Source organism: Neopsephotus bourkii, unplaced genomic scaffold, assembly GCF_033783945.1.
Source record: "Neopsephotus bourkii isolate Nb327-2 ecotype Australia unplaced genomic scaffold, CSIRO-AGI_Nbou_v1 NB_1080, whole genome shotgun sequence".
NCBI classification, from domain to species: Eukaryota; Metazoa; Chordata; class Aves; order Psittaciformes; family Psittacidae; genus Neopsephotus; species Neopsephotus bourkii.
The window spans coordinates 4253803-4277148 of record NW_026901568.1 but is presented as its reverse complement, the minus strand read 5'-3'; positions in this window follow the sequence as shown (position 1 = coordinate 4277148).

Genomic DNA, 23346 nt, shown 5'->3' with positions numbered 1-23346 from the left:
GTCAGGAGATAATTCAGTCCCATTAGTTCTCTGGATGAAGTGAGACGTGGACCCATGGAACCAACCTATGGCTTGGTTTGGGAGGCCTTCCTGGTGCCGTGCCTGATGTTCTAAAGCAGTCGTGGCAGATCTGCTCCAGTGCAGTGTGGTAGGAATAGACAGTCACAGGTGGTCTTGTCTCATCTTTGTGAACTGCGGTCTGAGCTGTGGCTAAGAGTCAGACTTGTGCTCTTTGGGTGCTGGTGGTTCCACTAGATTTTGTGTTTCCCCCTTGGGTCGGCTGTTTTGGAGCCAGCCTGAGGTTGAGGAACTATCTTTTAAGATCCTTCTGTTTGCATGAGCTGTGTTTTCATTTTGAAACCAGTTATCCAGAAATGAGCTTTGCAGATTTAGGAGACTGAAATCCCTGGAGTGTGCTCTGTGCCCCTCTAACACAGTATTATTATTTGTGTCTCCTGCCCTGCAGCTGTTACTGATGTGACTTTTGTGATCACTCTCTGCAGCATCCAGGAAATGGAAAGCCTGCCACCTATTGTGTCCCCTTCCTCCTGCCTGTGAAGAGGAGCTGAGCAACCCCAGGAGAGGTGCAGGTAAGACTGGATGTTGACATCCATGTTTGTGGGTTGAACAGTTAACTGGCTAGCAGAATTCATATAAAGATAATGAACGGGGTTGTTTAGGATTGTATTTTGTCTGTAAAGAGAAGGAAAAGTATGATAAAGGAAATTCTGGAGGTCAGTGCCTCCCAGTGTCTGGGCCGTATCAATTTTCGGAAGATTTTGACCAGTTTAACCCTTTGATTAGTGTAGGCTGCTGTGAATGTAAACGAAATGTACCTGTAGCATCAGTGCTTTATAACTGGATGGAACAAAAATGGTGGAAGGCTTTAAATACACACAGTCTGTCCCTCTCATTTTGTCCTCTTAAGCAGCAGTAAAGCTGTTTCTCGTGGATGCCTCTGAGCTTTGGCTTCTTGGGGTTTTGTGCTTTCTCATTGTGGGGAAGGCTGTAGATCAGTTTTATGAGGTAGATGCTGAAATGTCGAGTGATTGCAGATACTGAAATATGCTTTTGTTTTGTAGTTAAGGGCTTTCTGCTATTACCAAATGACCTTTAGATCAAGACACATAATTTGGCTGCTAATCCTTAGTGCCAGATGGAATTCTTTTCAATTTTTGAGCGACAGAAGTAATGACTCATTACTCTGTAGTGAAAGGAACAGATTGCTTACATGTGCAGAAGATGCGGTTTGGAAATATGCAAGAGGTAGTGGAAAATGCAGTGTTTTCCTCCTTCTCCCACCCAGGGCTTCTGTTGTATTGAACTGTGGATGGGTTGAACTGTTGAGTTGTCCAGGTTGGGTGAAAAATCGACGAAAGCTCATTTTCATTTGTTATGTAAAATTGTTGGAAGAAAGCTTAAAATGGAGCTGAAAAGAGTGAACTGTATGTGAACTTTGTGCTGCTGAACTAAGGCACCTGGTGCAGCTGTGAATTTCTTCTGCAACATGCTGTGCTGTCTCTAGGAAGAGACTTGTATGAATCATTTTCCTTTGGTACTTTGAGTGCATTTAGCTGTTAGTTTTTTTTTTTCCTGAGTATAACGCTTTCTGTTGATTAATTTTTATGACTTGTCTGCAGTTTCTCAGATTTCTTGATATCACTTTGGTAATTGGAATTTGGAAGGGTCACTGTGCTGGAACTGTGAGTTCATGTGAGAGCTGCCTTCATCTCACGTCATGGAATTTTTGGGGTTGACGCAGTATATTGTAACAAGGTGGTGGAGTGAACCATGATTCATCAGACTGCAACTAAGGGAGCTGTGCTCAGAAAGCTGGGCACAGCCCTAGTGTAGAAGGAATTGGATATAAAGCTCCTTGTGTTTTCTGGTAGGCAGAAGGCCCTGAAATCAAGGAAGACTTTTTTTCTAAGAGATTTCTTTCTCATGTCAGTGTGTTGGAAGTCAAGTAATCTTAGGTGATCTGTACTTAGTACTAATGTATTAACACATACTACAGCAATTCATGCATTCAGTGTGTCATCATGAGTACTGTTGGTTTGAAGGGAACTCCGGTGATCTGGTGCAGTCTTTTTCAACTAGGAGTCTTGGGGCTGTTGTGCTGCATGGGTTCCATTGTAATTCCCAAGGTAGTTTTCAGTGGGACTGCACCTCAGATAGTTCCCAGTGCACTGGTGTAAGAGGATTCTCTGCCCCAGGAATACTCTCACATTGGTCTTCCATTTGGCTGGACCATTGGAGTATTTTCTGTCTTAAGCTTGCCTTAAGTAACACAGGCAAATTAGACCATGCAAGGTGGCCACTTTAAATTCCACAGCACAAGAAGTTGTTTGCTACTTGCACTAGAAAGAAGGCTAAAAGAGGCATTTTGAAGGCTCCCTTCAGCTTCCTGGTTTCCTACAGAACTGATCTCTGGAAGAATAAAATATTCCTTTTAAGTATTTTATTTTACAGTGCACATGGTTTCTGTCTGATTTTGTTCTGAATAGGCTATTCAGATAGTACTCAGCTATTTAAACTTGCTATTTTACTTCAAAAGGAAATAAATCTTGTGTGATATACGGGAGATGTTTCCTGTAGGAGACCTGAAGTGCTGCTTAAATTGTGATGTTGAGTGCAGACAGTCCAAAGGGACTTCAGTCTGTCATTCCCAGTTTGGGAGTTTATCTGCCTTCTCTGTGGTCTCTTCAGGTTGTGCCTTCCTCCTTCTCGAGTTAATCTTAGATACTTCTTTTTTCTTTAATTCCCTTGCTTACAGACTGTTCTTTTTGTGCCGCTGCTCTTCTTGTGTCAGGTTTAAATTTTCCTTTGAATTGACCTTCATTTCTGGATAATCATCAGGTGAGTGGGCATGTACTCTATACTTCTGCCAGTCTAGTGTGTGCCTATTAGAATATTGATTTGCAGAGAGTAAGTATAAAAAATCAATATCCCATTAAGTGGAGTGACAGTGTCCTAAGACTGTAGAGTCTGGTAGTCAAGTCCAAAGGCTGGTGTCTAGACTCCAAGGTGGTGGGGTTTTGCCCATGTGGTCTTGGCTAGGTGGGTAAGATAAAGTGAACACATACTCTTATGGTTTGTTCACACATGCTAATGTCTGCAAGACTTACTACAACCAACCAAATCTTAAGAAGTGTTGGTAATGCAAAAGGGTGTCTTGATGTATTGTGACACTTGTGGTTTATTGCTTTCTACTAGTAAACCAGAATATAAATGTTCTACAGTGTATTTAGGCAGGATGTATAGATGTGAGCAGGCTGATCCTGCATACAAGTGTCTGTTCCTCATTGTTCAGAGAAGTGTGGAAAGACCAGGTGTAAAAATTTCTGTTGTTTTTATTCAGTATGAGATGCCTACCATCTACAGGGAATAAATGCAGCTCACCTGACTGCCCCCCTGTTCTCTACACAGTAGTCTACCATTTAAAGGTGGGGAGTCAAAACATACGTATTTTTCCATTTCCTACTTTTGAACCATTCTCAGACCATTCTGCAGTTATTTTAAGATATGCTACTTGTACTTCAGTGCTAGTCATAAACATCTGAATGACCACAGGTATGATTCCCTTCCATGCACATGAATTGCTGTTACTGTCTTTCAAAAAATTAATAAATACATTAATACAGTCTCCTGATTGCTTAGCTGGAAAACCAGGTTTTGTGCATTTACAGTTTGTTTATGCTTTATACCTGGTAAAATACATTAAAGTACCTTTTGGTTGAGAATTTGAAATGCTGAGAGGCTGCAGTCTTTGCAGAGTTGGCCATGGCATCGTGCAGTGCCAGTTTGGCTGGCATACTGCCTGCCTCATGCAAGGTCGAGCTCATTACCTCAGTCACACCTGGCCCTCGCTGAGCTTGGGAGCAGGACTTCTGGGGGGCCTTCTGAGCCTGGGGCTCCTGCCTTGTCAAACTGCCTCCTGCTCTGTGCTAATGAGCTGGCTAAATGTTCCACGAGTAAATGGATGCTGGAATGAAAAGTCTGGTAATCATGTTTATAAATCCAAAGAAGGAGAAGCTGAAGATCAGTTTATTTAAGTATTCCTTAGCTGTGCAGAGAGGAGTGACCTTGGAAAATGCTGTGTTTGAATAACACAGTTTTCCAAAATATCTCCAAGTGCTTTGCAGAGATACATGAACTTTGTTTCCTTTCTGGTACAGATAAGATAACTGACTCAGAAACAGATGAAATGAGTTACCAGTGGTTGAGCCATTGTTCTTGGCTATCACAGGGCTCTGCATTTCATCTCTCATCCTGTGCTGCTCTTGAGCATCGATTAGGTAATACAAACCATAAATCTCTTTGCCAATACACAAACACTCAAAGTCTTGACTCTGTATGAGTAACAGAGTTACTTAATCTAACATTTTGTCCTATCCTCAGATGTAACAAAACAAGTTTAGAACAATGAGAACAGTTCCACTCAAATTTCTGATACATAGCAACGTATTTCAGTAAAAATCAGTCTCAGGATGTATTTTGGTTAAAGAAATGCATGTCTATAAAGTATTGTGGCCTGATGGAAGTAGGGGGCCACTTGCAGAGACTAGGTGGACCATGCAGCTACTGGCTAAAATCGTTATTACAATGCTTTGCAGGGAATCTGTACTGACTGTGTTATTCTACTTTTGATACTAAGAATGCTATATAACAGTGTTCCAGTTAAATAGATTTATGTGTAACAGTATTTCTTCAAAAGAAGCTCATGCCTAAGTGAGACCTAGAACTGCCTTGCAGACTGAAGGAATTTCTTTCTTTGAAGTGCACATCAGACTTCAGTGCTCCCCATCTGCCTTGTATGAAAAATCCTCATTTGACATCAGTGACCTCTGGCAGTCCCTACAGAGCTAAGGAAGATGTATTTGCACATCCTTTGGGTCTTTTACGGAATATGTATGTAGTGGATAGTTTCAAGGGATTGAAGCCAGTGTTTCAGACTGATGTATTAGTGTGCTTAGCAAACTTCTGCTGCCAAATTTGGTTCGTAGTTTTACTTAACACACTGTAACTTCTTTTCAGCAGTTTGCCAGAGACAGCTGCACTTGCGGGAAGTGAGTCAGTGAAGCTGAGGCAGTATCCATGTAGATTTGCTGGGCTGCCTTTCACCAGCATGGTGGTTGTGCAGTTCCTTCAGCCCATTCCTGTATAGGGCGATTTACTTCATGGTTAGTGACATGGCGACTTTTGCATTTTTAATAGGCTGCACCAGTGCCAGATATATTTGACTGCACTAGTCTGTTTTCACACAGCAAGCGTGTATGGCATGATCCTTTATGTTTGTGACACCCCTGTATTGTAGAATACACAGCTGAAGCCAGCCTGAGGTCGAGCTTCAGTTTCCTGTTACAGCTGACAGTGACAAGGGCATGTTGTCACTGTGGGCTGCAGCTTGTCAGCAGCTCATTGGCGTGGTATGCATAGGGCAGTCACAAAGGTGGTTGTGATAGATGTGCTTGTAGTTGTAAAGATGCATGTCTGGTGCCAGGGCAGGGCTTGCTGCTGCTCAGAAAGTTACTGGTCGCTTTGCATAGCTGGGTTTTGAGGGGTATCTGAAGTTTATCTCAGGGATACTTGTTTACTTAGCCTTTACCTTGCATGTTCATTTATAGAAAGCAGAACTGACCTTCTGTGCTCCGAGCCATGGCTGGTCACTGCAGAGTTTCATCCTGCACGCTGTCAGGAAAGATTCACAGTGCTGGAATCTTAAGGTTTCTTTTGTTATATGAAGATGTATTTCCCTGCTCTTTATCAAGGGTATTCTCCAGACCCCACTTTTTTCCTCTTTGTTACACAACTTTTTTCTCATCCCTGCTTAAAATAATTAGAAAAGGACTGTTTAACTGTTGCCTGAAATTCCCATGGAGAATTTCACTTGGAAGACTGAAGGAAGATAATGTCTCTTTCAGTCTCATGGTAAGACTGGAGACTTGTGAAGAATTACTGTGTGCTTCTTCCTCCATCTTCCTCAGTATTTACGAGAGAAAGGAGAATTCTGACCAAGGGTAGGGAAGAGGAAGTTAACATACATTAGGATGACCCTGAGCATCACTCAAATAGGTTTTCCAAAATCCTGTTTTCCTGGGATATGAATGGGTTCTTTTTTTTTTTTTCTTACCAAGTAATATTTGCTTAATGTATTACAAAGTTTTCCACCTTACAGTTCTGTACTATTGCTGCTTTCAAAAAGATGGTGTGTTGCATGTTTTTGTATTTGCATAGTTGGGAAAGATGTGTTGCAAGAGAATAAAAAAGTCCCTTATCTTGCTGCTCCATAACTATACTTGGGTTTAAATGAAATCCACAATTTTTCCTTGTTGGTATGACAGCAGAAAACATGAAGGTGAAATTGGAATAAAGATAGAGATAATTGTATGTGCTGTAGCAGTTAAATCACTTAATGATTATGCAGTAATATTTCAGTGTGGCATGCAGTCAGACAGGGCTTTTAAGAGGGGAAGAGCTGTATAAAGAATGAATTATGTGTGTTTAATGTAGTATTTCACTGTGATAGTAAATCAGTTCCCCTTGTCAAATTATACAAACAAATTTATGAGTATGTGTGTATATGAGGCAATTAATAAGCCATCTTATATAGGACAAAGACACCCAGTTTTGCACTGTAATCTTCACATACAATTTATTTCAAAGGCGTAATGCTAAAAACTTTCTAAATGTTCCTTCTAAAAGATAATCTAGGAAAAAAAAAGTTATGTCACTAAAAGAAAAGGTTCCATAGCATTCCAGTTACTTAAAATGTAATTACCTTTCAAAGCCACTAATTTTGATGTGATCTCCTAATTTTTATAATGTTTTCTGCAGTGTTATTTCTGCATGTTTAGTGAAATGAGAATTTTCATGTACCTCTCATTCTTTGTAAATGCTTTATGTCAAGTGCAGTCCAAATAGGAGCCATAAGAAAAGGTCTAATACAATGAATGTTAATATATGAACATGTTCTTCCCTCTTAACCTTGCTGAAAGGAGCGTGAGGGAGGTGGAAGCCCAGTAGCAGCTGGATTCTAGTGGCCTTCAGCTCTAGTACAGCATCCCTTAATCACCCTGATGCGTGCTGAAAAATCCCCAAAGAGGAAAAGATTAAAAAAACCCCTCAAGTTCAAAGTTGCCACAGAGCATTGTGATTTTGCAGGATCCACAGTGAATACTACAAAGAGGAAATCTGGACTGCATTGAGGTCATTTGTCATCAGTGAAGCAGGGTTATAGCCTTAAACATTTTCAATTCACTAAAACTCAATGAAAAATGCTCAGTTCACAGCATACAAACTGAAAAGAAAATTAGAGCAGTGCTCAGCTGATAGTCTTGAAGCAACAGTAGTGTCCGGGGGAAGGTGTAAGGCATTCTGAAAAACAGGCTTCTATCTGGGCACTTAATCACTTAAGTTTTGAAATCATTTAGGAATATTAAAAACCAATCAGCTTTTATTGGCCCAGAGCACTATAGTAGTTACCTCAGTTTCCATCAGTTCTGAATGTGAGTGCCGAAGTACTCAGGCTCGAATGCACTTGTGGTGTTGTTGCTATGGTGATGGAGATTGAGGTTTTCATGTGTTTCAGTGAGGTGTAAATGGCCTTCCTCTAAAGACACACAGCTGTAAGGATGGTGCTTTACCGGGTCAGGAAGTGTTTGAAGAAATTCCTCAGGTTAGTTTAAGAGCACAATCAGCTGTGTGCATGGTTCCCAGCTGTGGCATACTATGGATTGAGTTCCCCATGGGTGTTCCTCAGCTCTATTAGGAATCTCACAGCAGATACTTCCAGATATAATGAACCAAATCTAAAGACACAAATGTGAATATCCTAGTGTTAGACTGGGGAGACTCCATCTAGCAAGTTAAGGTTTTAGGAATTTATCGCTGAAGGTCATTGATTGTCTTTGGCACAAACCTCCATTAACTGTGTCCTTTGCATACAGCTCACATTACAAACTGCTGAGTAGGCAAAGGTGAAGGAGTGGACACTGTTTCTGTTTGGAAAAACAGTTGCTCTGCTGTGGGAAGAATCTGCTCTGATACTTGGGTTAGCTTTAATTGTGTTTAATGCCATTTGGCTCTTTCATTTTAAAGAGTTTGGAGAAACAAAGAGAATGTTACATAGTTAGGCAGTGTCATGAATGACACAGGAGTTAGCATCTTTGTCAGAAGTATTATTTAACTGGCAACATCTACAAACTAGCAGCTGATGGGCCTGGGGTATTGCGTTTAAACAACAGTATTTCCCAAATCTGACATGATGTTTTCTGTCTTGGCTTGGTTTTTCACCTTTAGTCCCAGCTTCTGTAAATGCTTCTTGATTTATGGTTATTTCTCTCCTTTTCATGTGGCTGAGCATTACAGTCCATCACAGAAGCCAAATTATAAGGAAGAGGTAAAAGCCCTGTATTATCAAAGCTGTAGGTAAGCTGCTTGCTGTCTCAGAGGGCAAAACATGAACTAATTTGAGCTCAGTGGATTTAAAAGCTGGGATTAGTTTTGACAACCACATTTTCTTTTAATCTTAGAAATGAAGAATATTAATTGGGTGCAGCAGTATTTGTGGTGCCATGGTCCTGAGGAATAGGCAGCTTTGACAGAGATCAAGATGTTTCTAGAATCAGTTTAGGAATGGTTTAAAAAAACCCAACTCAAACAAACAAAATCAGAGAAACTTCCATATGTATCATATTGCGTTCCCTCTGTAGGGGAAGCAAAGACAGTCTGTCCAGTTCCAGCCTTAATGCAGAGTATAGTATCTTCAATTCCTGTACTTGTTACCACAGTGCAAATACTAGTACGACTGTTGTAATACAGATTAGCCAATAATTATTTGTATCAACATTCGTGCTGGTTATTCTTCATTTCTTGCTGGTAATTTTGGCATGTCTAATAAGGTAATAAGTACTGAGGGGAAGGCTGAAATTCCTTCTTGGCCAGGCAACTGTGTGGTGATGTTGTGGACTAGTCACCTCTGACAACATTAGATGAAATATGGATAAGTAAAAAACCTATCCTGCTTTCAGGGGATTGTTGGTGACCTTTAAGTTAGGGCTGGGAGTCTCATCATGAACTGCAGCTGCAGGATACATGACTTACTTCCCTTTCCTTCTGAACTGAAAGGTTGTTTTCATTGAAATTACCACTTATTACAGAAAGGTCAAATTCATATAACTGCATCTCAAGTAAGTAGACAGTGACTTTGTTTATATCAGCACAGTGTTTGCAGCTTCATAATTCTGTGTCTTTTTTTAAAGATCATGCTGTTGTCATTCTTTAACATGTTGCAAATAGACCTATTTGATGGGCTAGACTTTTAACTGCTGCAAATTGTTTCTGTTCACTCATATGGAATGATGGTAAATTACACTGGTGCAGGGTTTGGTGCTGTGTAAGTATTGCTTCCCAATTGCTCTTTGGCTGCTGTCTCCCTAGAAAACAATGCTTGAAGACTCTGTTTCATGGCTATACCCTGTGAGTGCTATTGGGACTTCCAAGACTTTCTGTGTCATGTAATGCAGAGTAGGTAAAATCTGCACTGTATATTTTAGTTTGACTTGCACAGTGGCAGAAATTATGAATAACATTTTTAAAGCCCCCTAAGTTGCCATTGAGTTTCAACAGGACAAATTCTCAACTTGTTTAGGGGCTTGCTCTTAGACTAGATTTTACAGCTTTAAGTTAGATATGTAAGGAACCCGTTTTTTTCCAAGGCTAGATCAAGGTATTTAAAAACCCAAATCAGTGCTGCACAGAAGGTTCCCCTTGTACAGGGATGTTGCTCTCTTTGGGAAGAAGCTTGCTCTTGCAAAACTGGAGCAGAAGTCACTCTTCTTCCCAGTGTAAGCGGGTGGCTGTGTATGCATATTCTCCCTCTGTAAGAGCTCTGTTAAAACACTTGCTGATGTCAAGGGAGGCTTACATTTCAGTCCTTGTTTTGTGTATACCAAAGATTTTCAGCCATTAGAACACTATGGACTGTGCACGTGTAGAGGAGGAAGGGATCTGTAACAGAGGGCAAGTCATCTTGAGTACCAAACTAGCCTAACATAGATGTGGAAACTGGAGTTAGGCATATGTAGGTAGTAGTATGGACGGTGTTTCTGCCAGTGGGTGGTGACTTATCTTTATGCTTCATACTGACCTGTTTCTTTAGCTGTCAAAACTTAAATCCTGATCATGTTTTCTGGAGCTGTTACTTGCAATATTTTGGTGATCTCTTAGACCTCATATTACAGGGAGTGTAAACATTGCACATCAGAAACTGTTAGTAACTACTTTCACCTTCCTCTGCATTTCCAGTATATACAGGTAGCATTAGGCTGTACTCCTGCCTCTGCCTTTGCAATATAGTTTAAATTGTTATTTATGATTTTATATACTTGAAAGGACCAAGAACTTCAAGCCATGTATTTGCCCACAGCTCTGCTGGTGTTTCGATACCATTTTAACCAAGTAGATAAAATCTTCAACTCGGGACAGTGGTTAAGTGCTACTCATATAAACTGCCTACAAATATTAGTTACTCTCTTCTGTGGATTTAAAAAAAAAAAAAAGAAGAAGAAAGGAAACAAAAATATTTTGGACCACATTTAAACTCCTGATTGTTGGGTTTTAAGTGTGTTTAACGTTAAGTGCAAATCTTGAGAATCAGGGAAGTAGGCTGGATGTAGACTAGACTCTTCACCTAGAGCTTCAGTCTGGTTTTATGTAGCTAGTAAGAGAAACATGTCCTTACAATTTGTTTTATTATTTTTATTTTTGTAATCTTCTAATGTCTTTTTAATACGAGTTAATTCCTGTGCTTGCATGGATTTGAAATTGTGATTATCAATATCTGCCAAGAGATGGCAGTGCAGTGCTGCTCAATGTGCTGGGTGAGATTGTAGGAAACTATAGTGGCTATGACAGTACAGAGCCCTCAGAGATCCTGAACCTCAGAGTTCCTGAGGTTTTTGGTGGCCTCTCCTTGAACAGGCTGACATGTTTATCACCTTACTTCCTGCATGCTGTGGGTTGAGAAAAGAAGCAGAAATCCAGGATATTGCTTGCTTTGCAGTGCTCTGTTCATCTTGGGAAAACTACACTTCTATCCTGCATGCAGAGTATATTTCTAAACTGTGCCTTGGTTTCTCAATCTCTAAGAGAAATACAAATGTAGCTCTTAAGCTGGCATCATTTCCAGCTCCTGTACAGCTGATGTAGAACTATGGACAGTAGTGGTGCAACACTCATTTATGTTAGCATGGAATATTAAAATAAAAAATAAAAAAAATCCAAAAGTATGAAATCACTTTGTATTTCTGCTGAGTGCTGTATATATTCAATTGAGGTGAGGTTTGTAGAAAGAGCTTATCTCATTTGTCAGATTTACAGGAGCAGACAGGCATTCTGGTTTGAAAGCACTTCGGATCTCTGCTGTATATTCAGACATTCAGAGTGCACAGAAACACAGAGCTGTTAATGCTGAAAAGCTTTGTCTTCCAAATACCAAAGTGTGTATTGGAAAAGGTGGGTGGGAGACCAGAGGGATAGCTGCCAGTGCTCCATTGCACTGTTCATACCAAATCAACTTGAGACAGTGTCTGAAAGATGTTTCCTTGTTCTGTTTTGGTGGGTTGTCCCTGCATTTGACAGGTGCATGTGAAGTCTGTTATAGTTTGTCAGTGCTTGTATCTTCCTGTACTTCTTAAGTGTAATTTAGTTCCTGATGTCAGTCAGAGGCAGTCTGTAGATTATAATTGTTTGGATGCTGGTGTTGATAGAGTTCTGATTTAGAAGAGAGGCCTCTGAGGAGTGAGTTCTGAATATGAAGTGATCATATTCAGAACAAACACCATCACCTGACCTGACCTAACCTCCCATCAGACATACTGCGATTCTGCACACTTCTTTAACAACACTCCAGTTGGCAACAGCATTCCTCAGGTTTTCTGTTTAAGCACACCATTATAACCTGCAGTGTTCTCATGCAGTTTGCTCCTTTGCTAATGTGTCTGTAACAGTTTAAGTGAACAAGTAACCCTCCTTTTGTCCTACTTGGGTTGTGAATGATGAATTCTATTACCAGGTCAGGAAGTTTCAGGTGTCATCTTGCTTAGCCCAGAGCCTCAGCCAGGGCAGCAGTAGAATTTATACTGGGGGATGCCACACAGGTCCAGGAACTCTCATCCACCGGGATACACCCAGGCACCTGTGTGTGTCTCTGCTAAGGTCTTCCCCTTGAATTCTGCTCCTTTCTCCCCAGCTACTCTCAGTAGCAACTCTGTTGTATGTAGCTTATGTCTTGCTAGCTGTGGTTTTACTCAAAGGAAAGTGGAGTGACTGGCAAGAAACAGAAAAATTGCATAAAACAGGTATGTTGAGGAGACAAAGCTTCAAGAACAGACAGAAAAACCCACCAGAAACCCCCCTTTCTTGTGAATGACTTTGGCTGATTCCACAGTTCAGCTTCTCCATGCTTTCTCTGTCAAGCAGAAGGTCTGGATCTGGCTGTTACCAGTTGCAAGGTGCAAATCTGTTCATTTACTTGTCTGAAGACTCATGGTCCTCAAGCAGACAGAGGGGACTGATGTAAACCAGAGTGGTCTGCAGATGCTCCAATGTGCAGTGGGGTCAGAGTAGCGATGGAGTTCAAAACCTGCATTTTGTCTTAGGTGATTAAAGTCTTTCTCACGAGCTTTCTGCTGTTCCAGATGAATGACCTAAAAGTCACCAGTAATGCTCACTGGACAGAAATATCTGGTAGGGAGTTTAATTTCCTTCCTTTCCAGAGATCAGCTGGAGTTATTGGGTGTCAGAACCTATGACACGGGCTCACCTGTGTGAAGAGCTGGTCCTCACCTGTTCCACTTAGGTCTGTAATTTGTAATTCAGTGGCTGTTTTCCAAGCTTTGAAGACTGACAATAATGAACTCAAGTCTGTAACAAAATGTCTTGGGGTGTGTGGTGAAGTGTCAGGTTGGTATTATTCCTTCCTTTCCTTGGAGAAAGACTGTATTTGGAGTAGGTTTACATAGAGAATTTGTGATGTTTGGCTGCATGTTGAAGATATTAAATGTTGCATTCCTGATTTCATCAGGAAGCCTGCTTCTACAGCTAGGCTTCTACTTTAGATTAGCTTTCTAATGTTTCTAAAATACCTAGTTTTGTAGCTTAGAATATGGAAGGTAAACAAAACCACTTTGTTTGGTTTCTTTTTAATTAAAGCATTTTTAAGCCATTGTTAAACTTATATTTTGAGGTGCAGGAAGGGAAAAAACCTGAGTACCATTTCAGGTAGGCACTTCTGAATGCTGCTGCTGTCTGTGGGCAGAAATAACTGACTTGTCAGTGAATTATTCCCCCTTGTATGTTTCCTGGTCTTTCTTTCAGTCCAAAATGGTTTTAATTGTCAATTGGTGATGCTCTCTCTATTCACATAGGAAGTTACTTCTCTAATGAATAGCACTTTGTCAGGACAGTTTCCTAACATTCAATCTGCATTTTCTGCTTCTTAATGCAAGCCACTTCTGTACCTAATGTCTCCGTAACTATAATCAATATTTTATAATTTTAATCCAATTTCATAGTTTTTTATAATTAGTAGTTCTGAGTGAATGGGAGGTTTCTTTACTAGTGCATATCTAGTCTATTTTTTTAATTTGCTCTAAAAGCTTTAATAAATACTCTAGTAATTCTAAAGACATTCTTCACTTGAAGAAGATGGAGTAACCTTTGCAGTGGGTGAGTAAAATTTATAACCATCTGAAATGTAAGGCTAGACTCAGCTGTCCTTCATGGTGCTGGCGTTGGTGTTACTGTTACAGAGCCATGATTGCAGTCATGATCTCTGTGGTTATGTGTCTCAGTTCAGCTATATTGCAGATGGCTGGCAGGGAGACCAAAAGTTGGTTCTTGGCCAATGAGGTATAAAAGTGGGAAGCTAAACTCTGAACAGAAGTCCAGAGGGGACTTGACCTTCATTTGTACCAGCAGAGGCCAGTGGAGCAGTGGAGTTTTTTTCCTAAAACCGCATCAGGAGGACTTTCCGAAAGACATGAGTGAGGGACTGGAGAAGTGAGATCCAGAGGACAAATGACTCATCCAAGATTGCCTAGTGGGATGTGGCATGGAAATGGGGCTTTTTGTGTCCATCCCAGTCTTCTGGCCAGACTGCCACAGCTAGAGCAGAGCAGTACACCTGCTGCTGCCATGGTTCTCCTTACCCCTGGACTCCACAAGGCTATTTTTCCCCTCTGTGTTGTAGCCAAACCCCAGTGAAGGCAGTTGAGTCCTTCCCTTGACATCCACAGGCTTTTGGTTAGGCTGCTTTTGCATAATCTTCAGCATTAAGCACTGCTATAGTTCTTGTGGTGTTTAGGGTTTTTTTAGATTGAATATTGACTAAATTCTTGCTTTTTGGAAACGAGGGACCACATCTTGTGCTAAAAACCATGCTGAGGCTATTGTGTATTATCACATGGAAACTTGTGTACAACGGCCAATCTGCGTTCCCCCTCAGTTAAAATAAACTGTCGCATAGCATTCGGAATCCTCCCTACTCAGGATTATCTACACATATGCCAGTTTTGCAGCATTGAAAGATGTGAGTGTGCAGGGTAAAACAGAGTGAGAAAGCCTTTTGTCAGTGTTGGCTGTACAGCATTAGCTGAGGTGTTTTGGGTTATTTAGTAGTTGAGTAGATTTTGTACCCTTCCCTGAACAGCATTATTTTGCTCCTAATGTTTTTAACATTGATATGACCAGCCTGTGGTCATGAAATGCTTATGAATAAAGTGTATTATTATTACCAAGATCACAAATTTGTTTTGATAGCAGAGTATTGAAAAACTTAAGGGAGAAACAGTAACTCCTATTGAGAAGAAAAATGAATGTAATTACCAAGACTTTTGCCATCTGTCAGCCTTGTATATAATTTATTTTTTATTTCACTTTTTTACCCCAAGCCTCTCTGGTCATTCTCAAAAGCACTTTGGATTTCATCCCCTTCCATATGTTCATGGAGTGCACTGTTCAGTACCCTGTTTAAATTTTATATTACGAACTGATTGTTCACATTGCTGGAACTAACTTTGTGTTTTTGCTGTGCTTCCTTGTTCAAAGGATTTCCAACATGAGTATATTCATCCATGTCTTTATTTTCCATACGTTTTCAGAACATTTTTGGGGGTTCTTAGGGATCCGTCCTTCTCACTTCAGAACTTCTTACTGCTGTCTGCAGTAAAGGGGTAAAAAAAATCACTTGACCTAGTTACAGAAATAAAGACTGTGAAATGTACACTGGCGGAGAGTCTCCTTGTGGAACCGTGTGTTTTGATTCCTCATTGGCTTTGTCTTTCCATCTGTTCATCTCATCTGCAGCTCTTCCACTGTCTCTCACCAAAGTCTGCTCAGAAGCTGGTAATTACTGGTACATTTATTGTGTGCCAGCCTGTTCTGGGACTGGTTGCCGACTTCTTTCTACTGTCCCGGTTGGCTTTTGTTCCCCTGACTCAGACCTTTTTCTCCCTGTTCCTCTCTCTTTCCCTGACATAGACACTTTCATTGCAGTGAAAAGACTGACAAGATTATTATAGAAAACAACAAAAACAGAATCTGGGGGTGGTTGTTTCTGTTTTGTTTTGGGTTTGTTTTGCATAGGATCTACTTCTTCCTGTGGCCTCTATCCAAGTTTGCTCTTGTATTCTGCCTTCACTGTGTCATTTCTAGCCTTTGTGTTTCCTGTCATTCTGTTGCATAATCTTAGTGTAATTTAGGTTGTTTTCTGCTATGTTTGAAACACCTTTTCTTTCATCACTGTGAATAATAAGGTGAGCAGCCTTTTGTGCTGTGTATTTGAAGTAGTCCCTCTGTGCCAGATTTTTTTCCCCCTACTTTATTGTGGGAGTCAACTGGATTGAGTATCACGCTGGTATAAACAGTGGTTTCTGCAGGGTTATGCTGGATTACCTGCTGTAGCAGAGATCAGAATCTTCCTCCTGTGCTCTTTTATGAAATGCATCACAAACTTTAAAAGTAGAAGACTAGTAGTATTGATCAGAGGCAGCTGCCCTTCAGTTCTGTTCTCACAGTGCTCTGTAGTTTCGGGTTTTGAATGAAGATGCTGGTGTTCCAGGCTTGGCCTCTTCTGAGAGGATACTTTCAAAGTGACTCCAGGATATAAACAAACACACAGGCCTGTGATCGTGAAATGCAGTTGAGCTGCTTTCTGGTTGCTTGAATGTTAATTCCAGTCACCTTAGAAGGATGTACATTGTGTTAGAGGAGTTTGACCAAGTGGTTCATTTCCAAGATTCAGATTATTTTTTTTCTCTAAAAGAGCAAAGTTGGGAAGAGCTTCAAGCTTGGTACTAGAAGACTGTTTCCCTCCCTCTTCTCACGTGCCCACTTTCCATTGTTTTCCCAGCGGCTTTGGAAGCTTAATTAAATTCTGAATATATTTTTATATCACACTTGGCACACAGTACTATTGACAGTATAAACAAAGCAGACAAATGGTTTAATGCAAAAAAAAAAGAGATAACAAAAAGGAGAAACAAATCCTGGTTTGCTTACAGTGGCTGCAGGGAAAACTTACTTCTCGAGTTTCTAATGTTATATATAGCAAAACCCAGCAGGTCCAGATTGTTTCAGTTCTGATATACCTGACCGTTAGTCCCAAACTAAACTGAGCTCCCCTTGCATTCCCTCCTGTCACCTGGTGTCCTGAGACATCTGGCCAGCTCCTTTGCTTAGCTCTGGAGTGTGCTACTGGCTCTAGTGTGGGGTGTAGAGTCTGTAGGGATCTCCTGTGGAAAACAGCCAAGCAGTGGAGCAGGGCCACATCTTACTGCTTCATGTTTCCTGAACTTAAACTGTCTTGGCCTTCCAGAGCTGCTTCTCAGGGTGCTCACTGCCAAGGGAGATTCCACACTTGGTATTTCTTTGTGAAGGAAGTCTCTTTTCTGGGAAAAGTCTAAAACGCAGGTCTTCCTAAGGGCATAGCTGGTAAAATGTAATGGACACAGTTTTTTTTAGGAGGCCAGAGTATATGAGCAGTGGCACTTTTTGGCCACTTAATCTCCAGATATCTAATGTGTTCTAGCTAAATTTTCAGGAGAGAGGTGATTGCGTTTGCCTTTATTCCTGAGATCAAAGTTTGAGATACCTCAGGGGAAATGATAAAACCTGTCCCTTTGCAGTCAGGCTGTTGTACCAGCTGTTGCTGTGTTTACAGTGTCTGCATGTATTTTGTACACATGGATGAAAAGAGCCGTATTTCATAAAATATATATGGCTCCTATTTTTGTATGAAGTCCTCAGACTCTTTAGAAGTGACAAAATAGTTGTTGGACCAGTTTAAATGATTTGTGATTTGCCTCTGTAAAAAGTTAGAAATAGATCTTGAGTGATACAAATATTTCTGCCTTAATTGAGATAAAGAGAATCAGGACAGTTGACACCAGCTGAGAATCTACCACTAAGGGACATCAGGTTGGTGGCTGTTGGATTACAGAAATGAAGATAGTTTCATATAAATTTAGGTAAGTTTCTGTATGAATGACCTACTGTGACTTGTTGGTTTTGTTTCACTTAATTTTGAGTGAAATGATAAGTAGCATCAAATGTATTACTGGTAACAATAGGAAGTATTATGGCATTTAGTGGACTGAATGAATGAAATGTTGGGATTCTGTTGGAGTCTCTTTGTTCTAAATTTATCTTTGTCCTTATGAGCTTTGCCATGGCCATTTCCACATTTCTTTTCTGAAAAGTAACTGAATTAGTAACAGAAATAGTCTGTGAGGTCACAAATAATGTGTCATTTCACACTTCTGGTACACATGGATTGAAATTCTGTCAGATTGAGGAGGTTTGATAAGCTGGGCCATCCTTTAGCCCTACCTCCACCCTGTTGTGAAGTCCTTAGTTACTCCTTTGATATTTTGTGGGCTAGTGCTCAGTAGTCTAATGTGCAAAGTACTTTTAAGCATTTAAATAAAATGGGAACTGAATTGCTGAGACCCTAGACTTTAAAAAAGGTATTTCTCTGTGTGCAAAGCATCTACTCCTCCATGAAGGCACCCTGAATTTCTGCTTACTCTGCATGTTTGATAGAGTAAAATGATTTTAAGCATATTATTTTTGAAATATGTCGACTTCTATTGGCATTGTAGAACATAATGACATTTCCTATGACACAATCTGCAGACTGAAATTCCCTGAGTAAACATTTCCCTAATGGTGCACAAGCACTTGTAGTTCAGCATTTTTTTTCATCCTTACAATAAGGGCTATTTTTGTCTGTGGAATCATTTCTCTGTGGTGTTAGTGAGGATTGGGTGGGATGTACATGTACCAGTACCGTAGACTTCCTGTACTAAGAAAGCTGATTTTTCTACTATTGTAGCTAAGTTGAGCTTACTTAAGTGACTTGGGGGTGTTTGATGTAATCTTCTGTACAATCAACTTGTCAGTTCCTCTGCTGAAAGAGAACAAGATACATCTTACCAAGAAAGTTAAACCCTATTTCAGATGGTGTGGCCCATGTGATCTCTAACGGGCCCTCACATCTATGCTGTAAAGGTAGTTTTAGTGCATTGCTGTTACAATTCCAAATTACAGGAGGCCGTGCAACCACGGGAGAGCCTGGGAAGTGGTATCAGTGCTTAGCTTCTCCTCCAGCAAGGGGGTTTTGTGTGGGCTGTGCTGTTTGCTGCAGTATCCTGAAGCAAACATCCATGTCTGTTAAACTGGGACTGGTGAAGGTGACTTAAACAGAGTAACATGGTGGGTTTGCAGGTGAGTGATAGAATACTTTGCTCTCCTTTTTCTTTGGGAGGGAAGATGACTTCTCTCTTTGTTGTTCCTCCAGCCCATGTGTAGTGTTGCTTCAAAGCCTGTCGCACAGTCCTTCCTTGATATTTTGCCTTCTTTGTGCCTTAAAGAGTAGAGGGAAAATCAGAAACTAAAAACTTGTGGAGCAGAACATTGTATAAATTGCCATTCCAGCAGCAATGAGGGGTGTGTGTCTGTAAAAAGACCCTAAGGTGACCTACTGTTGTTTGCTTCCTGCTTGTACAACTTCTTCAAGCTGTTTATTGTCTTGAGTGGTGTTTGTGTAGCAGTAACACAAGCATCCCATGCTTTTCATGGAAAAGCAGCGTAAGAGCAAGGGAGTGAGTATTTAACAGCAAAGGCAGACTTTTCAAAATGTGACCTGGGCTGCTTGTAAGAAAGCTCTGATGGACTTCAGATCTAAAGATGTTTCTTGTTGTACAGGTATATTCTAGGGTAGAGGTGCTTGTGTATGTATAAGTTACTGACATGACTGAAAACTGTTGAAAGCAGACTTTGAGAGATACTTTAAAGAGAAACCTAGACTTGAGGGGGAAAAATCTAACCGTAGCATTGACTTTGTTTGTGATAAGGTCTCTGAGATTCTCCTCAAATAATTAGCAGGGTATAAACATATCAGTTCAAAGAAATGTGCAAATCTCTTCTGACAAACATTATTATCTGAAAGCATTCTTTTTATCTGCAGGCATTGTATCTTCTGCATAGTCTCCCAGAAGGGTGAAAAAAACCTCTGTTACTAGGTACTGTGTTTTACCTCTGGCTAGAGCTATGCAATGGGTGAAGTAGTTTTTCTGCCTAATCTATCCTGGGAAATGGTCAATAACTAAACCTGAGTAAAAGTTAATTGCCAACCAGTTGATAATGCTGTTAAAAGCATGCCCAGGGGTAAAAAAAGGCACATGAGATATGAAGGAGGTAAGAAGAGAACACCTTTCAGTAAGGTTGTATATGAAAGGGAAGGCTATAGAAGGCAAAAGATTGTAATACAGTGGTTAAATCTGATATGCTGAAGCCTTATTTACTCAAAAAGAAGTTAATGAATTTGTTGTAGACTCACAGAATGGTGTGGCATGAAAGGGACCTTAAAGCTCATCTAGTTCAAGCCCCCTGCCATGGGCAGGGACACCTTCCTCTAGAGCACGTTGCTCCAAGCGCTGTCCAACCTGGCCTTGAACACTGCCAGGGATGGAGCAGCCACAGCTTCTCTGGGCAACCTGTGCCAGTGCCTCAGCACCCTCACAGGGAAGAAGTTCTTGCTAATTCCTAACCTAAATTTCCCCTCTTTCAGTTTAAAGCCCCTTGTATTATCCCTACATGCCCTTCTATGAAGTCCCTCTCCAGCTTTCTTGTTGGCCCTTTTAGCTACTGGAAGCTGCTCTAAGGTCTCTCCAGAGCCTGCTCTTCTCCAGGCTGTTGTTTACAAAAATTGAGAGGCAGCCATGTCCTGCATGGGCATGTTTTGGGTATATTTAATTATGAGATTTCTTTATGTACATGCCCTATGAAAGAGAACCACATGAAATAAGGTCTCAGGAGGTCTCTGACAGCCTTTCTGACTTCCCTTATGGCCAGCTAGAATATTAACAAGTTGATTTGTTTGTGCTGTAACAGTTATCTGTATTCCACAGCACAGTCTGTTGCCACCTGAGACTGGATATCCTGAGAGGTAAAAGCAAAGCTCCCCAAACCAGCAGTTCCTCCTCTTCTGTACAATTTGAGTCATGAATAGTATCACCTGGGTATGACAACAGAGATCTTCTCACTGCTCTCCTGTCAGCTTTCCCTACAGTTAGGGATTTCTGTGGCAAGATCAAGGAAAGACAGAGGTTCCTGGTGTGATGAGCACACATATAGTGCCAGTGAGTTCAGCAGCCTGCTGCTGCCTGCCTCAATATACCCCATGGCTGCTGTCCCCACCTGCTGTGTGTGCTGCTGTTATGGCAGCAGTTAGTCATGCCCAGGGTACGTGCCGTGTGAGCAGCACTTCTGGAACATTGGAAGGGGCTGCTTCCGAAAGCTGGGCTGGGCATGCTCAGGGGAAGTCCTGGACGGTAAGAGGGAAGTTAATAGCACAAGCCAAAAGTTGAATTACTGTACCGCCAGAAATCAGGGCATTCACATTCTACAAGGCCAGTAGAGACTCACAGAAGGACTCTTCACTCAAGTGATGTTAACACAGGCTGTGAATGTATTTCTATTGCAAGGAATACTGTCATAACCAGACATTCTGTCTGTACAGTTTCATCACTGCAGTTCTTGTGTGTGCAGTACTTACCAGTCTGCTGATACCTGATAATGGGTAGACTGGAAACACATTTGTTCTTGTTTTTTATATTTATCTGTTTTATTGCGGAAGGCAAAGATCATGTAATATTGGTTTCTACATATTCCAAGCAATGTCTTTTTTTAAGAGCAGCACTTCTTCATCTTGCTGAACGAGGGAGTTTGGGCTATCAGTGAACTTTCCCTCTTTTGCCGTTTACACTCTTGACAAAAGAATTGATTTATTAGCTGTATGTGATGAGTTGTTACCTTTTTCAAGCAGCGATGATGATCCACACTTAGATGCCATATAGCATGCAGCATAGTTGAGACTGTTTCTTGAGCAAATGCTGGGAGTATCTGAGGTAATCCTAATTTCTACATAAGTCTTTTTCCCAGTTTCTTTTGCTGGGAATCACTATAGCACACAAAGGCAGCAAGTGTCACCTCGTCTGCAAGGGGTACCACCAATGGGGACATTCAGGAGCTGGCTTTAGCCTGGGCAGCGTGGGTCCTGCTGCAGTGCGGTCATGGTAACCACGAGCTCAGGGCAGGCTGACTGCCTGCATCACAGCCAGTGTAGGCTCTGAAACCAGGAGCAGCCAAGCCACCTGCTTTAAAATCAGCACAGCATAGCCGTGGTCTCAGTAACTCTGCTGGAAGATCACATGCTGAGATGCCAGCTGCAGTCTTGTGGAAAGATTTGTGTGTTTCATGAAGTTCACATAATTTCACTTCCTTTGTATAGCATTTTGGTGGCTATTAGCATTTTTATTTTTACCATGTTTAGCAGTAGAAACAGCAGAAAAGTGGGGGTATGGCCGAAAACTGATCTCTTGGATACTTTGCTTGGTTTTGGTTCCTTCCTAATGTGCTTTTTAGTATGGGTTTGATATAACTGCTTGAGAAAGATGCCTGGATATTGTTCAGCCTAGGTAAAAATAGCCTCATTCTGTCAGATAGTCTGTATTTTAATAAGCCTTGTGCTAAGACTATGTGTGTTTCACAGCATAGCAGAGGTGACCTAAGAGACTTGTGGGTAATAATTCATATTCTGTAATAATGAGTTTTCTCTATACCTCCTTGCTGCTTTCCATCTGCCTTCATTTCATGAAGCAAAAGTTAAGGATATTCTAGAGCAGAACTCAAATTCTGCTTGTTGGCATAAAGGACAGACGTTTCCTTCCGATGCAACACAGGACTTGCTGTCAGGGTGCAGGTGTGCATGCTACTGTTGTGCTTTGCAGGGAATGCCAAGCCCCTGCTGAATGTGAGCTAAAGTACTGAATTAAACCTTACATGTGGAGGAAGGTCTTCATTCAGTCAATGACTCAGTAGTTGATGGCAATCTTGGCTTGGTGTACACCAGCAGCCTTCCTGAAAAGGTAGGTGTCTCATTGCTGCAGCTTCTGTTATGAGGAGCTGAAATATCAAAGGCACAGTGAAAAATCTGCAAACTGCAGGATGGTGCTGCTGCTGTAGTTGTACGAGGTGAAACACTGGTGGGAACAGGTTGTTGCTGCGGGCAGCTTTTCTGAAGCGAAGCTCTCATGTAAAGGCTGAGCACTGCTAGAGCCTGAAGGATGAGGAAGAGGCAGAAACCTTGGAAAAACTGGAGCTATGGTTTTTTCAGGTAGGAAATTTGCAGGAGACCTGAAAACAGTTCATGCTAGGAAAGACTGTGGAAAGCCAGCAAATGCCAGGTCTGCAGAGCAGTAATGCCATGGTACCTCAGGGAATAAAGGATGAACTCATTTCCAGGTCTGCATGAAAGCTGCTATAGTTTTTTACTTCTGCTAATATTTAGTTCACTTAAAATATTTTATAAGTATCCCATTTATATCAGTTGGTTTCTACTTAGGATTCTTTCTATATGTGACATAAAGAAAGCTTGAGTATGAAGGAGTTTTCAATGAATGATACTTCCCTAAAATGGCTGATATGAAGCAAGATTAAAACATAGCTGAGACATGGCATTAGGAAATGTATCAAACGTTTCTAAGCTGTCAGTAAAGCATTCTCATTCTTCCCTCCCATCTAATACAAATTAGTCAGAAGAAGTCATTTTAGTTGTAAGAGACTAATAGAACTTTCTGATGCTAACAGAAATGTACAACAGAGACAAGTAAATGAGGACAGTATGGTACCAAGAAGCACATTTGCCAAAGAGAGTTTCACATATTTTCCTGACTGCAGAGAGAGAAGGATAACTGATAGCTAATGTGGTGCCCTGTAATG